The sequence below is a fragment of the Chrysochloris asiatica genome, unplaced genomic scaffold, assembly GCF_000296735.1.
Source record: "Chrysochloris asiatica unplaced genomic scaffold, ChrAsi1.0 scaffold00012, whole genome shotgun sequence".
NCBI classification, from domain to species: domain Eukaryota; kingdom Metazoa; phylum Chordata; class Mammalia; order Afrosoricida; family Chrysochloridae; genus Chrysochloris; species Chrysochloris asiatica.
The window spans coordinates 12,324,325-12,343,128 of NW_006408530.1; the positions used below are offsets into that span (position 1 = coordinate 12,324,325).

At 36.3% G+C, this 18,804-nt stretch overlaps 1 pseudogene; it reads right to left on the minus strand.

The window, feature by feature from the left end:
- Positions 1 to 2,014: 2,014 nt before the first annotated feature.
- On the minus strand, positions 2,015 to 6,789 carry LOC102813350 (annotated as a pseudogene).
- Positions 6,790 to 18,804: the final 12,015 nt, after the last annotated feature.

Sequence of the window (18,804 nt, forward strand, 5' to 3'; positions counted from 1 at the left end):
AAAAAAAAAAAACTAGAAAAAAGAACCCAAAAAACAAATAAGCTGAATAATGGGCACTCATAGATATTATATTTTCTATGTTGTAATCCCTGTAAACTTTGGAGTTGGTTCTGACTCACAGTGACCATGCATAGGGTTTCCGATGCTGTAAATCTTCATTGGAGCAGAAAGACTCATCTTTCTCTCGTGGAACAGCTTACCATAATTAATTTTTCTTTTTAGAACCTGTCACTCTTTGAAATTGCATTATACACACACACACACACACACACACACACACATATTTTTTTCCTTTCCAATGTGTTTATTTTATGTATTAGCTCTCTCAGTAGATATCAAGCTTCATGAAGGTAGAAATTTGGTCTTCTTCACTGCTTATGTCACCTCTTAGAACAATTCCAGGTAAGTAACTGGTATGCAAAACATTTTTTTAAATGTATGAATAAGGAAATGAACAAATGAGTGAAGCTATCAATGCATAATTAAAAAAAAAAAATCTAAGGGATTTCTTGCAAGATGGTGCATTTAGATAGACAAGCTACCCAGTCCCTTTACAACAAAGATATGAGAAACCAAATGAAACAGAGATCGGTAATGATCCTGGTATAAGGAACTTCATTGGAAAGAATAAAGACGTTGACTGAAACCAACTACAAGAAGAAACTAAACTAACTCCAACTGTTATTTCAACAGAACCAAGGACAAAGACCACCATAGGGATGGTAATGCTATATCCATTGCTCCACACTACCAGAAAATAAATATCCAAAAACATACAACATATTATTATAAAACATTAACAAAAATACAGGGATCCAAGTGGGGGAAATGCAAAAAGAATACGAAAAAGCAACTTCAGAAGAGGATAAACAAAAGACTAACACGTATATGAAGAGATATTCAAATTCCTTAGAGAGAAGAGAAATACAGATGAAAACAATGAACTTTAAGATTACACCCAGAATTCTACAAACATGAGCACACTGGAAAACACCAAGGGTACAGATGAAAAGTGAATACTGCTGGGAATGTTGACCAATGTATCTATTTGGGGGAGCAACTGGGAGTACTGGATCAAATTAAGTATAAATGGATACTCTCAAATCCAGTAACTCTGCATCCAGCTATAGTGTGCTACTGTAGGATTAGCATTCGACCTCAAGGTTGGTTTGGACCACATGGTTGGTGGTTTAAACTCATCAGCAGCTCCTCAGAAACCCCATTCAGGGTTGCTGTGAGTTGGACCTGACTTGATGGCACTGAACAATATACATCCTTAAGAAACCCTCAGAACACTCCAGGGAGGATAAGAATGAGGATGTTCATCATGGCATTGTTTATGGTGACTGGGCTCTAGAATCAATCTGGGTGACAATTACTAGGGAAAATGTAACTGTCAGACCATGGAATACTATTATGCAACATCTGTTAGAAACAGTGTAAATGTGGCAATGTAAATAAATGTTTAAAAAACAAAAACAAAGTGGTGAAAAACAAAATGCGATATATAGTGCAATACCATTTAGTTCCAATTAAATTTTTATGTAATAAATGGGGTGGGTGGGGAAGAAAAGTGTGGAAATAAAGGTAAAAAACATGCTTGGCCAGGAGACCATAAACTGTTGAAGTTGAGAGGTACACACGGAAGTTCATAATATTATTCTCCATTTCCTTTTTAATTAACTTGAAATCTTCCATATAAATAAAAAAAATAAAAACATCACATTATAAAAATACATACAAAAAAGAGAACAGTTCAGTGGTTATTACTTTATTACTTTTTTGAAAGAAAATACTTCAATCACAGGTTTAATTAAAGAAAAAAATGAACTTACATAAGGATTTTGAAAGTTAGAAATTGTATACCTATCTAAGCAATAAAGAAAATACACAGACTTTCAAAGGCTTATAGAAGAGACAGTATATAAACAATTTTGGAAAAGGGTTAAGGAAAAAGTAAAAAATCCTTTACAAAGAAAGTCAGGAGGCAGAAACTGCTTCTAGAGACATACTCTCAGAAATTGCTCTGGAATACTGCTTCAATTGTGTTGATATCATGCTCCTGGTCCAATTTCTTGAATTCCAGTACTTGGAAGAAGATGTCCTAGATGATTTTCAAGCACAACCTTGTTGTTCCTTTGGTAGTATACTGGTTACTCCAAGAATGTCACCATATTTCTGGACATAGAATTCTAGGTCTTCCTCGGTACACTTACTGGTAATTTGAGCAAGCCATGCCTTCTCAGAGAATGTTTCATCTAAGTCAACAGAGAAGGAAGTGGTAATTCCCAAAACTAGGAGGGAAATAGCTGGCTGCAGGGCTGGCAGCAGCATTTTAAACTACAGGGTTAATGTTTCATGTTAGGCTGTTCATGAGCCTTGATGACCATGGTGAGGGAGGTGGTATCCAGCTGGTATATGGACAGGCTGAAGAGTGTGGTGAAGTCCTGTGGGTTCTCATCCCACTTATAGCAGACACAGTAGAAGTTGTGTTGGGCAACATCATGTAGTCAGAAATTTGGTTTTCAGCATCAGTCTGGTTTAGGTGGCTGTCTCCTGTTGTGAGCCACTAGAAAACAACATCCATGATTTTGCTGTTTTCTTCTTTATCCAAATATTGGTCACTGAACAAGTGGCACGAGTCAAACACTGCCAGCTTCCCACCTGGTTCTTAAGAGTGATAGAAAGCCAGAATGGTTCTGTTCAGTGAGAAGCAGACAGAGCCTGTGGACAGAACAGACACTGCTGGTTTCATGACATTCAGTGTGGCACTGAAAGTACAGACAAAGGGGAGAGCTGTTTCTACCACTCTCCCTACCCATGATTTCAAGCATGGCTTTGCCCTCCCTGCTGCTTGGTTAATTCCCCTGTTCAAGACTCCATTGGAAACCAGGACTTCTTTAGAATGAGAATGTTTGTAATATATATTTCTAACCACAGAATCATTATTAACCATGATTCCATACTCTTCAAGTACAAACTTAATCTGGTGTCAAATCTGCATTCTCCATCTTCTCCAAGCATAACAAGGACATCTCCACCACCATCAAGATAGTGCTTCAAGACTTCAAACTCAGCTTCAGCAAAATTTCCCCTTGATCCAGCTGTAATCCACAGTTTGCCCCAATTCGCTTCTCAAATGTAATTTCCAATTAAATTCCTAATCTTCCAATTATTCCGAAGTCTTTTCTGCATGGATTTATAACCACTGTTGGTGGTAAAGAGCTCCTTTTTGGAAACATTGAAAGAATGGTGTTCTGAAACTTTTTCTCTATTGTTACCTGAGACCTAGTGACCACCATCTTTCCCTGACACACCACTCAGCATCCAGGTAACCAAGGAGTGCTTAGTAATGGTGTGCACACTTAAGACATGCTGGGAGGGCGTGGTGTTATTATTTTAGAATGTCATGTTATAATGGCTTCCTAGCAGTGAGGGTCAGGAGGATGAGAGTAGAAAATGGAATAATACAAAAAAATGTTAAAAAAAAAAATAAACTAAGAGCCTTGCATGGGCCAATGATCACAGTGCACCAGGAGGAGTCCTGTCATTGTTACTCTCTCTACACAAAGGGTCCACAGAATCAAAACAAAACAAAAAGAAAGAACATATTTTTTTCAATCAGAAGGATCTGATTTAGATTGTGGGGATGCAGGCACTATAAAAATAATGATCTAATCATGATAACTCAAGGAAACAAAGGAATAGCTGTTCCAAGTAACGAACTTACCATATATAACTATAAAAATGAATTCAAAACAAGTAAAATCACTTATCTTTTCATGAGAAGTCATTTCTGACAATAATATTCATCAGAGAAAACTAGCAAAATTACTAAGTTGCTAACCACAAATTAAGGAGAAAAAAATAGGTGCCAAGCACTTGTGCTCTAAAAGAAAAAAACAGAACAAAGGAAACAAAAAATTCCAGCCCCAGAGGCTGTAAACTGTTTAATTTGGCTCATCTAATGGAAAAAGTAGATTTTTTTCATAGGCAAAATGTTATGCAAGACACTGAAAAATATACATTTTTCATTTTATAAAATCTGCATTTCTGATTTCTTCTGAAAAAAAAAAAAATCCTAAGATTTGATTTTATTGGCCCTTCATTCCCACTTTGCAAGGATCAGAGAGCTGAAAGGAGTGTTTCATTCATAAACCACATACTCTCATTTTCTATTATCCCACCCTACCTGATAAACAATTATCTAAAAGACCTAGTTTTTGTCATTTAAGGACCCTGAATTTAAGTACTTCCTGTACTTTAACTCAATATTTTACCAAAAGGTAGTGATAACTTAATCATGTAAGCATGTAAATAGTTATGGAAATGAGGAATAGGAAATGCTAAGTGAATGATATGCTAGGTTAAAAGAAGTATGTTGGTAGTTACAACATAGAGAAAGGAGACTTTGTATTCAGAGGTAATAGCACGAATATATAAGACTGTAACAGAGTTATTGAAGGTGGGTACAGAATAATAACATGGTTAAAGGCACTGATCATGAACACGTTTTTTAAAAAACAACAGAGCAGTGGAAAGTAATTTTTGATAATTATTTTTAAGTTAACCTTTATTGACTGAGTTGTGCTCACAGGTTTGATGGAAGGGTGTTGTTTCTTCTACTTCTTAGCTGGTTTGTTGTTGTTAGGTGACATCAAGCTGGTTTTTGTTATTAAGTGCCATAGAGTCAGTTTTGGCTCATAGCTACCCTGCATAGGGTTTCCAAGGAGCAGCTGGTGGATATTACCTGGTTGTTGTGAAGTGCCATCAAGTCGGTTCCGACCCATATCAACCCTGTATAGGGTTTCCAAGGAGCAGCTGGTGAGCTTGAACCACCAACCTTGCAGTTCAAATGGCTTTGCAGTCTGGTGTGTTAACCTACAGTGCCACACCGGGACTCCCTTAGGACTCTTTTATATTAATGTATCTTTTTTTTTTTAAAAGGAAAGCAACTGCCAGTAATAAATGAAATCTGATACCTCTGTCTGGATGGTATTAGGATGCAAAAATGTGTGTCTGAATATGTATGAATGTGGTTGTGAGGTAGCCTAAGCAGGGCCAGTTTACATAAATAAGCAATTTTACAAAGTCAAATTATGATATGGAAATTCTTAGCATTTAAATGAACTTATTTATGAGGCTACAGCTATGGCTTACCTTGAGTGTTTAACTTTTATAGATCTTGTTTGTCAACCATCTAACCTTCAATATCTACATTCCACACAAAGAAACTGACATCTTCAATGAGCATCTAAAAGAGAAAAGAAGAAATTTCATTAATTTGAGATTAGAGGTATTATTTCATTTATTTTAAATATAAAAGCAGATCTTGTCATTATTTTTTATGATTGACTTTAATAAGTTTAGCAAATGGAGGTAGGTATTATATGACATTATAAAAATATATGACATATTTTTATAAATAAACAACAATAATATGATTTCCCCTATAGAAGAATTTAAAAAAAAATCTCTGGAACATTTTTTTGGTATCATGTCATGACGTTGAATACTTTTTATAGTGTAAATTGTATTTGGTTACCTAGTTGCTATGCAAAAAATTTTTTTAAATTACATTGATTTGATACCTCATAAAATATAACCCCACTTTAGAAAATATTTTCTTGTTCAAAATAGATAATTATAAAAATGTATTCTTGATTATACTGGAGTTACCTAAATGAGCCAAATTAGTAGGATTCATTTTTTAACCTCTATGAAAGCTTCAAAACTTCATTCCTCTCATCACTTAAACTACCCAATCAATATTTTACACCAACCCAATAAAGCATAGCAAGAGCTCTGGTAGCGTATTGGTTACGAGTCGGGCTGCTAACCTCAAAGTCAGCAGTTCGAAACTACCAGCAGTTCCATGGGAGAAGGATGAGGCATTCTACTCCCATAAAGATTTACAGCCTCGGAAACTCTGTACAGGGTCACTATGAGTCGGAACTGACTCCACCGCACATTACCACCACAATAAAGCATAGCAGAGTAAGTCTTTCAAGAAAAATTGCTTCTAAGAGAAAAATGAGGGTTACTCAGAGAAAACATTCTTTGCTGAAAGAACTTTTATTCTCACCAGAGGGAATACACAAGAATCAAATCAACTATATCTGTGGAGAAACACAACAGAGAAACTCCTTATCATCAGCTACAACTGTTTCTCAATAACAGCTGTACATTTAAAGTACTCCGCATAAGGAGTCCTTTTCTTAGATGATAATATTATTATTTAACTGGTATGAGGTGGAGCCAAGATCAAGGGATTTCTTCACAACATTAAAGAAGGATATCTATGTTTCTGTTAAAAAACAGTCTCACTGCAACTCTCTGGCTTAATTTCAATAGACTAGTGAAACACCTTCTGACAGGGACTGTGATGCCAATTGACTTCAATTTGACATTTCAAGGAGAGCAGACTATATGTTTGTCCAATTCAAAGCAAAAATTTCACAATATATCCTGAAGTACAAAGCTGTCAATGATGGTATAATATCCACATGCCTACATGGAATATGATGATTGTCCACATTGAAGTTTTTGGGGTTTTGTTGGTACCAACTTGCACAGTCTGAAAACTTGCATAGTTCAAACATGCCATAAAGATGCACCGATCAAATACTGGTGATTGCAATGCAAAAGTGGGAAACAAGGAAGAATCAGTAGCTGGGAAATTTGGCCTTGGTGATAGAAATAATGCCTGAGATCACATGATAGAATTTTGCCAACAAACAACTTACTTGTGGCAAATACCTTTCCTTCAACAATATAAATGATGACCATACACGTGGATGTCACCAGATGGAATACACAAGAATCAAATCAATTATATCTATGGAAATACATAATGGAGAAGCTCAGTGTCATCAACTGGAACAAGGCCAGAGGCCAACTGAAGAACAGACCATCAGTAACTCATGCAAATCCAAGTCAATGCTGAAAAAATTCTAAAAGTCCACAATAGCCAACGTATGACCTTGACTTCATTCCATCTGAATTTAGAGACCATCTCAAGAACAGATTTGATGCCTTAAAAACCAATAACCAAAGACCAAACAAGTTGTAGGTTGACAATCAGGAGATTATACAAGATAGCAAAAAGTCATTAAAAAGAAAGGAAGGGAAGATAAGACTTCAATGCTGTCAAAAGAGACTCTGAAATTTGCTCTAGAACACAGAGTAGCTAAAGCAAATGAAAGAAATGATAAGTGAAAGAGCTGAACAAAAAGACCTCAAAGGACAGCTCAAGAAGATAAAAGTACAAACTGAAATGCCCAGAGACTTTGGAGTTTGAACATGAAAAGAAAAGAACATACTCAGCATTTCTTAAGCTGAAAGAACTGAAGAAAAAAATCAAGCCTTGAGTTTCAATACTGAAGGACTGACTGTAAAGGCAAAAGCTACCATTTGTCTATAGTTTGTCCTCATGTGGTGGCTTATGTGTTGCTGTGATGCTATAAGCATGTCACCTATATTTTAAATACTGGCAGAGTCTCCTATGGTGGACAGATTTCAGCAAAACTTTGAGACTAAACCAGACTAGGAAGAACTGGCAGACCACTTGTGAATGGTCACTGGACCTTATGATCAGCAATGGAAAACTGAATCATGTAGCACCAGAATATAAGCCATTCAGGATGAAAGGCACTCAAAGTAAGACTGGGGAAGAGCTGCCTCCTCAAAGTATAAAGTTGACCTTAATGATATGGAAGGAGCAGAGCTTTTAGGACATTCATTTTTTTATGGAGCACAACTCAAAATGAAAAAAACAAAAAAAACCAGTTGCAAACATCCATTAATAATCATGTGAAATATACAAAATATGAATCTAGGAAAATCAGAAGTAGTCAAAAATGAAATAGAATGCACAACAATTGATATCCTAGGTATCACTGAGCTGAAATGAACACATATTGGCCATTTTTTATCAAACAATAATATGGTTTACTATGTCAGAATTGTCAAATTGAAGAGGAATGGCATTGTATTCATAATTTAAAAAAGAGCATTTTGAGATCTATCTTGATGTACAATGCTGTCTGTGATAGCATAACATCCATACACCCACAAGGAAGACTGTGGAGCTCAGTAGGATAAACAATGGACTGTGAACCACAGATTGGTGGTACAAGCCCACTTGTCACTCCTTCTGAGAAAGATGAGGCTTTCTGCTCCTGCAAAGATTTACAGCCTCAGAAACCCTACACAGGTCACTATGAGTCGAAACCGACTTGATGACACTTAACAACAACTACAAGGAAGACCAATTTTTAATAGTATTATTCAAAATTATGCAGCAACTACTAAAGCCAATGATGATGAAATTGACGAATTTTATAAACTTCTTCCATTGGAATTGATCAAACATAGATCAAGATGCACTGATAATTATTGGAGACAGGAATGTGGAAAGTAGAAACAGAAAGGACCAGTAGCTGGAAAGTATGACTTTTGTGATAGAAATGGTGCTGGAAATAGCATGACAGAATTTTGAAAGACCAATGACTTATTCATTGTAAATATCTCTTTTTCAATAACATGAAAGGCAACTAACTATACATGTGTACATGACCATATGCAATACACAGGGATCAAACGGACTACATAAGAAATAACGGAGGAGCTTAATATCCTCAGGCAAAAAGAGACCAGGGGCCAAATGTGGAACAGACCATCAATTGGACATATGTAAGTTAAGGGGAAAGATTAAGAAAAAATTTTAAAAGTCCAAAAAAGTCAAAATAGGATCTTGAATATATCCTACTTGTATTTAAAGGTCATATCAAGAATAGATCTGATGCATTAGACATTAACGATTGAAAACCAGAAGGGTTGTGAGATAATATCAAAAACAGTGCACATGAAGAAACCAAAGGGTTACTGAAAAAGACAGGGAAAAAAGAATAAAGTGGATGTCAGAAGAGACTCTGAAACTTGCACTTGAACACAGAGAAGCTGGAAGAAATAAGGAAGTAAAAGAGTTGAACAAGAAAAATTCAAAGGGCAGCTCAAAAAGACAAAGTCAAGTATTATAATGAAATGTGCAAAAGTCTCAAGTTAACTGAATAGTTTTTATCTTGTCTAGATGGGTATGGTGAAAGGAGATGGGGATAGGATTTTTTTGATGCAATAGTGAGTAACTATTATCAAGACTAACTGCAATTGTCACAACTGTAATGGTAGGAGTTGTATAACAAAAAGTGGGAAATAGTTAATCTTAAATTCCAAGAATAGAGGACCCTAGGACCATCAAGACGGAAGAGTATGAGTAGCACAGGGGATCCTAACCAGAGAAGCAGACACCAGAGAAGCAGGCAGAGGTGATGGCAGGGGAGATAGAGCAACTGAGAACTCTAGACTCAAGGAATGAGAAAGACTATGTGCTGGCGGACAGGAGGATGGCTTGAAAAATGTGCCCTTTGGCTGTTTAAATGATTACATGTTCCTGCATGTTTTTGTGTACACACACACACAAACAAAAACAAAAAAACAAAGCAGGAATAGAGACAAATACTGTTAACTGCAATGAAACAAAGTACAACTGGTTGAATGTAAAACCTATGTTTTGCCATGTAAACTATCATTCAATTGACAATAAAAGCTTTATAAAAACAAAACAACAACAACAACAACAACAAAACCAACAAAAACCTGGAGTCAGAAAACCAAAAGGGCAGAACATGCTCAGCATTTCTCAAGCTGAAAGAACTGAAGAAAAAAAATTCAATCCTTAGTTTGCAATACTGAAGGATCCTATAGGCAAAACACTGAACTACACAAAACATTAGAAGAAGATAAAGGGAATACATGGAGTCTTTGTGTCAAAAACAACTGGCCAATGGTCAACCATTTTAAGAGGCAGCATATGATTAATAACAGATGGTGTCGAATGAAGAAGTCCAACCTGTACTGAAAGCACTGGTGAAAAACAAGGCTACAAGAATTGATGGGATACAAATTGAAATGTTTCAACAAACTGATGCAGAGTTGGAGGCACTCACTCATCTAGGAAAAGAAATTTGAAAAATAGTAGCTGCCTGGTCAATTGACTGGAAGTGATTAATATTTGTGTGCATTGTGACCAAACAGAATGCAGAAATCAATGAATAATAAATAATAGCACATAAAAGTAAAATATGGTAGAAGACAATTCAAAAATAGTTGCTTTAGTACACTGACAGGGAGCTTCAAGACATTCAAGCTGGATTCAGAAGAGATGAAATGAGGGACAGATCTTGGATAAAAGCAACGAATACCAAGATATCTACTTGTGCTTTACTGACTATGCAAAGACATTGACTGTATGGATCAAAAACTATGGATAAAATTGCAAAGAATGGGTATTCCAAAGCACTCAATTGTTGTCATGAAGAACCTGTACATATACCAAGGAGCAATTGTTTAAACAGAACAAGAGGATACTGAGTGGTTTAAATTCAGAAATGGTATGCACCAGGGTTGTATCCTATCACCATACTTATTGAATCTTATGCTGAACAAATGATCTGAATATGAAGAAAAACATGTCATCAGGTTTAGAGGAAGATTCATTAACAACCTGTGATATGTAGATGACACAGCCTTGCTTGCTGGAAGCAAAGAAGATATAAAATACTTATTGATGAAAATCAAACACTACAGCCTTCTGTACTGATTGCACTTCCAAGTAAAGAAAACAAAAATTCTTACACTTGAACCAATATAAATGACATCATGATAAATGGAGAAAATATTGAAGTTTTCAAAGACTTCACTTTGCTTAGATCCACAATTAAACACGTATAGACATAGCATTCAAGAAATCAAACAAAATATTACTATAAACAATATGTTGCAATGGAAGTCTTTAAAGAGTTCAAGAGCAAAAATGTCAGTTTGAAGACTAAGGTATGCCTGACCCAATGGTATTTTCAATCACATCATATACATGTGAAAGTTGGAAATTTAATAAGGAAGACAGTAGAAGAACTGATGTATTTGAATTACAGTGTTGGTGAAGAATATTGAAAGTACCATGGACTACCAGAAGAACCACCAAATCTGTTTTGGAAGAAATACAACCAGAATCCTCCTTGAAGTGAGGATGGCAAGATTTTTGTCTCTCATATTTTGGATATGTTGTCAGGGGGTACAAGTCCCTGGAGAAGGACATCATACTGGCAAAGTGGAGGGATGCACTGACACAGTGGCAGCAACAATGGGCTCAAGTATGACAACAATTGTGAGGACGGAGCAGGTCCAGGCAATGTTTAGTTCTGTTGTACATTGAATTAAGTTGCTATGAATTAAGATCAACTCTACATCACCAAACAACAACAACAATAACAAAGGGGAAAAGATCGAACACAGACAGTATCAAAAAAAGAACATGTAGTCACTGTATGTAAAAGAAGTGGCCAAAGTTCAACCATTTCAGGAGATTGCATATAATCAAGAAACCATGGTATTGAAGGAAAAAGTCCAAGGTGCAGTGAATGCACCACTGAAATAACCAGGCTCCAGCAGTTGATGAAACACCAACTGAGATACATCATAGATGTGCTCACTCATCTAAGCCAAGATATTTGGAAGATAGTTACCTGGCCAACCAAATGGAAGAGATGCCTATTTTTATCCATTTCAAAGAAAGGTGGCACAACAGAATGCTGAAATTACTGAGAAGTATCACTGATATCACATGCAAGTAAAATTTTGCTGTACTAAATTCCAAAATGGTTGCAACAGTACACTGACACGTTGTTGTTGTAGTAGTAAGTGCCATAATTTGTTCCAAATCACAGCGACTCTATATAGGGTTTCTGAGGCTTTAAATCTTCAAGGGAGCAGAAAGCCCCATCTTTCTCACACAGAGCAGCTGGTGGGTTTGAATTGTGGACGTTTTAGGCCTTTCGCAGTGCAGTTAGCTTATATAGTATGGAGCCACAGCACTCCCACACTGAGAGGTAATGGTCAGAAATTCAAGTGGCTTCAGAAGAGGACACAGACCCAGGGATATCACTGTTGATATCAGATGGATCTTGACTGAAAGTAGAGAATACCAGAAAAGATGTTTCCTGGTAACATGTTTTATTAATGATGCAAAGGCATTCCACTGTGTGGATCATAACAAATTATGGCTAACATTAGAAAGAAGGAGAATTCTAGAACACTTAATCATGCTCATTCAGAATCTTTGCAGAGACAACGAGGTAGCGTTTTAGTACAAGTGATGGTTTGAAAGCAGGACAGGTTTGTATCAAGGATTGTATCCTTTCACCATACCTATTCAGTCTGCATGCTGAGCAAATAAACCAAGATCCTGGACTATATGAAGAAGAATGCAACCTTACAATTGGAAGAAGACTCACTAACAAGCAAATGACACAACTTTATGTGCTGAAAATGAAGAGGACTGAAAGTTCTTACTGATGAAGATCAAAGGGTACAGTCTTCAGTATGGATTACAACTAAATACAAAGAAAATAAAAATCCTCTTAACTAGACCAGTAAGCATCATCATGATAAATGGAGAAAACACTAAAGTTGTTAAAGATTTGATTTCACTTCTCTCCATAATCAGTGGAAGCAGCAGTCATGAAATCAAGGGATAGACTGTATTGTGCAAATGTGCTACAAAACACCTCTTTTACGTGTTTAAAAAAAACCAAACGGCCTTGAGGACTACAATGCACTTCATAGTAGATATTTTTTTTTCAATTTCCTCATATAAATGCAAAAGCTGGACAGTAAATTCGGAAGACTGAAGAATTAGTACCTTTGAATTATGGTGTTGGCATAGAATATACCATGGACCTTCAGAAAAATTAGCAAAACTGTCTTGAAGAAGTACAGCCAGAATAGTCCTTAGAAATGAGGCTTACAAAGACTTTGGCTCACTTTGGGTGTATCAGCAGTAAGAACCAGTTTCTGGAGAAGGATATCATTCTTGTTCAAGTTGGGGGTCAGCGAAAAAGAAGACCTTCAGCAAGTTTGATTGATAAAGTGGCTATAACACCAGGCTCAAACATAGAAATAATTGTAAGGATGGTGCCAGACTAGGAATTGCTGAACTCTGCTGTACGCAGTATGGCTGTAAGTCTGAACTGACGTGATGGCACCTAACAAGTATTGCTGCTGTTGTTGTTGTTGTTAAATGCCATCGATTTGGTTCCATGACACACACAAAGACATAAACATACAAGAGGGCTTTAAAATTTTTGTGGAAAATGAAAAGATAATAAAAATTTCACGAACTTTCACAGCAGCCATATAACAATTTAGGTACAACATGATGGATACAAACATGATGCAAATGATAGTTGCAGGGAATCTCAAGTTAGAACATACTTAAGGAACAAAGGTGGTGGTGGTGGCTGTGTGCCACGGAGTCGGTTCTGACTCATAGCGACCCTGTACAGGGTTTCCAAGGCTGTAAATCTTTATGGGAGCAGAAAGCCTCATATTTCTCCCGCGGAACAGCTGGTAGTTTCAAACTGCTAACCTTGCAGTTCACAGCCTGATTCATAACCACTATACTACCTGAGCTCCTTAAGGAACAAAGGTACTACTATTAAATGTAGCTTCCCAGATTCTGATTCAGAAGGACTAAGATGAGGACATGGACCTTTATTTTTATAGGAATCCCAAATAATTCTAATACAGAAGGATCTACCCACTACAACCAAACCAAACCCATAGCTGTGTCTGTCAATTCTAACTCATAGCAACCCTATGACAGAGTAGAAGTCCCCCTATAGTAGTTTTCCAAGGTAGTAAATCTTTATGAAAGCAGATTGCCACATCTTTCTCCCACTGAACTGCTGGTGGGTTTGAATTGTTAACCTTTCAATTAACAGTGGGGAGTTTAACCACTGTGCCCACAGATGCTATAAAACAGTGCTCTAAGGAGTTATGACCACTGTTGATTATTAAGTTTTCATTGCTAGCATTTGTAACAATATGACTCAAATATTTTTTGAGTTTCATTGCCAAGATTATGAATCTAGTGTTAATGTCGTTCTTGTTAAGTGTTGCCTAAGGAGCTCTGGTAGCGTAGTGGTTACGAATCGGGCTGCGAACCTTAAGGTCAGCGGTTCGAAACTACCAGCCGCTCCGCGGGAGAAAGATGAGGCTTTCTACTCCCGTAAAGATTTACACCCTCGGAAACCCTGTACAGGGTCGCTATGGGTTGGACCCGACTCGATGGCACTCAACAACAACAACAACAGTCAGTTCTAACTCATAGCGACCCTGTATAGGTTTCCAAGGAGCAGCAGGTGGTTTTGAACTGTTGACTTTGTAGTTATCAGTCCAGTACTTATCCTACAGCACCAGGCCAGAACTCCTCATTACCCACTGTTTTATGGAAGAACTTTAAACATGTAGTAAAAAGAACTTCAGCAATACATAAATGTAATCTAAAACAATGCTTATGGAATATAAATGTTGTCAACTGGGTTTTTCTCCTGAATAAACAGATTATGTATGTAAACAATAATAAAAAAAATTCTTACAGCAAAAAAGAGGAAGCTAGTTTGTATATTATAATATAATTTTTAACCTAAAGCCTCATATATAAGCAGAAACACCACTTTCTCAAAAGTTAAACTTTTTTTTTTTTGTCCTGCACTAGTGAGGGAAAAAAGCTCTTCTAGCATCATTTACTGTGTTTAAACACAAAGCCAAATTAAAAAAAAAAAAAAAAAAAAAAAAGTCTTGAAATATTTCCCTCAAAATCACAAACTAATATAACTTTCTAAAAATAAAATGAAATAGGCTGTTAACATTTTAGTTTTTACAATTCTTATAAACGGGTCCAGAAATACTTTGCAATAAAAATAATATATTCACACACACACATAATATTTAAGATTCTCTTTGAAAAAGAAAAGTCTAAGAAATAGAGGTAAGTATATGAGTCGTTGTTATATATAATAAAGATGGTGACCTCAATATCTTTTAAACCTTAAAACTATACTTTAGCTTTCATCTTCCTTTCCCAGTTTGGAACTAGTATTATTGATGAACTTGGTCTGGATACATAAATTGCTTAAGATTTAAGGTTTTTCTATAAGTTAAAATCAATGTATAATTATGATTAGAGTTGACCTTTGCCTAAATTTAGACCAAAGATGTCACTAGGAGGACTAAGGTCACCTGACGTAAACTAAGATATTTTCAATTGCCTGACATGTATGTGAAAGCTGGACAATGAATAAGAAAGATGTTGGAAGAATCAATGCAGTTGAATTACAGTATTGGTGAAGATTAAGTACCATGGCAACCAGAAAAAGAAACTAATTTGTCTTGGAAGAAGTACAGCCAAGACAAATAGTGAACAGAGAATGAACTAACTGTGTTCATACTTCCAGTCTCTACCACATCCACCCAGAGACAGGTAGTGAGTGTCTGAGAATATACCAATATACAATCAATTAAACATAAATACAACACCACAACGTCTCAGAGAAAACACACAATTTCAGCTTATACAAAGAAACAAGACAGCATGTCCCCAACAACTGACCAAAATACAGATTAAGAAAACAAAACACCAGAGATGGTATCTGAACTACCTGGTAAGGAATTTAAAAGAATACTAATTAGGGAGCTTCAACAAATTATAAGAAAGATGGAGCTATCCAAAATGGGGGTGGGGGTCTACAAAGGCAAGAGGTGACTGGCTTACAAGCTTTCAAGAGGGAGCCTAGATCCAGAGGGCGTGGAGGAAGGTAGAATCTCCACTGAGTAGTATCCAATCTGTCTAGGCGGGACTGATGAAAGGAGATGTGGATAGGTCTCTTGTGATACAATAGTGAATAATTGTTATCAGGACTGACTGTGAGGGTTGAAAATGTAAAGCTGGACGTTTTGTAGCAAAAGGAGGGGAGTGATTGACTTTGTAGTCTAGGAGCAGAGTGCAGGACCCTACACAGAGAAACAGCAACGCCATAGATGGAGGCAGAGATGATGATGTGGAGAGATGGAGCAGCTGGGCTAGACCCAGAGAGGGAGAAGGGCTGTGTACTGACAACCATGGGGCAGACTTGCAAGGTATACACTTTGGTTGTTTGATGATGCATGGAGGGGATTGTAACCATGGCAATGAAACAACATATAATAGGATGAATGTAAAACGAATGTTCTCCCATGTAAACTATCACATAATTCATAATAAAACATTAAAAAAAAAGATAGAGAAAACTACCGATGAAATTAAGGAAAAAACAGATAAAACTGAAAAAAATTCATGAAACAAAGTAAAATAATTGAATAAAATGGAAACTATACAAAAACAGCAATTAGAAAGTCAGAAGATTAACACTAAGATTTCAGAAATACATAGTACACTGAAAGGGCAAAGAAATAGAATTGAATCAATGGAAGGTGAAATGAGTAAGCTTGAAAAATCTCTCAATATTCATCTGCTACAGGAACAAAGAGAAAAAAAAAGCACAAAAAAATCCAAAGGAAGTCTAAGATTTATGTGGGATAAGTACCAAGAGGAATAACTTAAATGTGATAGGAATTCCAGAATAGGAACAACCAAAAACAAAAACCCATACCCAGAGAGAGTTCAAGATTGTTAGAAAACTTTCCTAACATCATGAAAGATGAGAAGTAGCCATTCAAGAAGTTGAATGAACTACAAACAGAACAAATCCCAGAAGACAATTACCAAGACATATTATAATCAAACGTTTCAAAACCAAAGATAAGGAAAGAATCCAGGGAGCAGCTTAGGAAAAATGAAAAGTACCTACCAAGGAGAACTAAAAGGATTAGTCTTTGATTTCTCAGCAGAAATCAAGACAAGAAGACAATGGAATGACATATAAAACTCTGAAAGAAACAAATCGCCAATCAAGAATCATATATCCAGCAAAACTGTCCATCAAATAAGATAATCAAATTAAGTCATTTTCAGATAAACAGAAATTAAAAGAATTTGTAAAAACCAGACCAACCTCACAAATAAATACTAAAGGGAGTTCTTTGGATAGAGAGCCAACAACAGAAGACAACAAACTAAGAGTAATATACATGACAATATCACCCTGACTCAGTCCAAATAAACAAGTATGCAGAGTCAAATAGCCCTAGAAAGACTGAAAACAGAGAACCAGAGATACAATTGCAGCAACAACAGCAAGAAAAACCTATTAAGTAAAAAGTGGTGGTAATATAGTTAAAGAATTTCTAAAAGAAGAGGAAATCAAATAGATGTCAAGAAAAAAAAATTGAATAAAAATAAACCTAACTGTAATCCTATAAACTAGACCACGCAGTATTCGTAGACTTAGCCAAACCCTTATCCTTAACATTAACCCTAGTTCTAACCATAACCCTGATAATAAAGGAAGTCCTAGGCTTTTCCTAGACTTAGCCATAGTCCCAATCCTAACCCTCACTCCTACCCACCAAAGGCACACCCTCCTCCCACAAAAAAAGAAATACAGCCAGAATGCGTCTTATAAGTGAGTATGGTGAGATTTCATTTCTCGTACTTCAGACATGTTATCAGGAGGCACAAGTCCCTAAAGAAGGAGATCATACTTGGAAAAGTGGAGGGTCAGTGAAAAAGAGGAGAAGCCCCAGAGAGACGGACTGACACAGTGACAATAATGAACTCAAACATAACAACACTTGTGAGGATGGCACAGGATTGGGCAATGTTTCCTTCTGTTGTGCACAGAACCAACTTGATGACACAAAACAAGTGCTGCTTACTAAGTAATAAACTAAACAGTCATGGACTTCAATTTCATTAACAGAATGCTGTTCCATCTCTCAAATTTGTAGGCTTGACTTCAGTCTGCCTTTATAGTGTAGCACTAAAACTATGAAATGGAATCTCAATGCTTTTTGACAAAACTCTTGGATTTTCCACTATTTGACTGCAGCTATCTTTCACTGTTTATTTCTTTTCTATTGGTCAGTCAAAAGCTAGCCTAAATATTGCTTTCCCCTTTGAAGGTAATTCTGATCAACAGAATAACAAGTCTTCTTTTTCTTCTGGTTTCGTACACCATATTGCAATGGATTTAGCTAGTTGATCAGGTCCTCATTATGATACCTTATTTATTATTTATTTTATATTTAAGACTTGACATGCTTGTCTTTTTCCTTCAACTAGAATATAGCTTCCCCAAAAGCCTCAGCCTGAAAGAGTTTAGTAAATAAATATTTGATGATTTTCTGTGTGGCTATTTCTAGTAATTAAGTATAACACTGTATAATGATAGGGCAAGGCAACCTGAGTTTTCTCTTTAGACTTTAAGACTGAAAATGATTTAAAAATTGTAATCTCCCTGTACTGTATGAATGCACCCGTGTGTCCTCAGGACTACCACAGCTAAAACTCTCTTAATTTAGCCAATTTTAGTTAGCTGAGAGTATGGTGTAATTATTGCTGCCATTATTAACTTTAACAGAGTCCTACCCTGGCACTAAACTTCTAACTTCAACGTCAGTGGTTCCCACCTGCCAACCACTCCTATAAAACATTTATACAGGGTCGCTATGAGTCGAAACTATCTCTATGGCACATGATAACAATAATGTGTCTTGTCCTGATGTGGGATCTTCTTTATATGCACTCTATATGATTTTATTTAAGTTCTCAATGTTCTTTCTGATATTCTTATGTGGCAATAATAAATTCCTACCATACACTCTAGAATCTTTCAGGAACTTCAGTGACAGCGTTAAACAAATACTTGATGATGATGTCAGGTGCCATCGAGTCGGAACCAACTCATAGCGATCCCATGCACAGCAGAAAGAAACAATGTCCCATCCTGGGCCAACCTCACTACC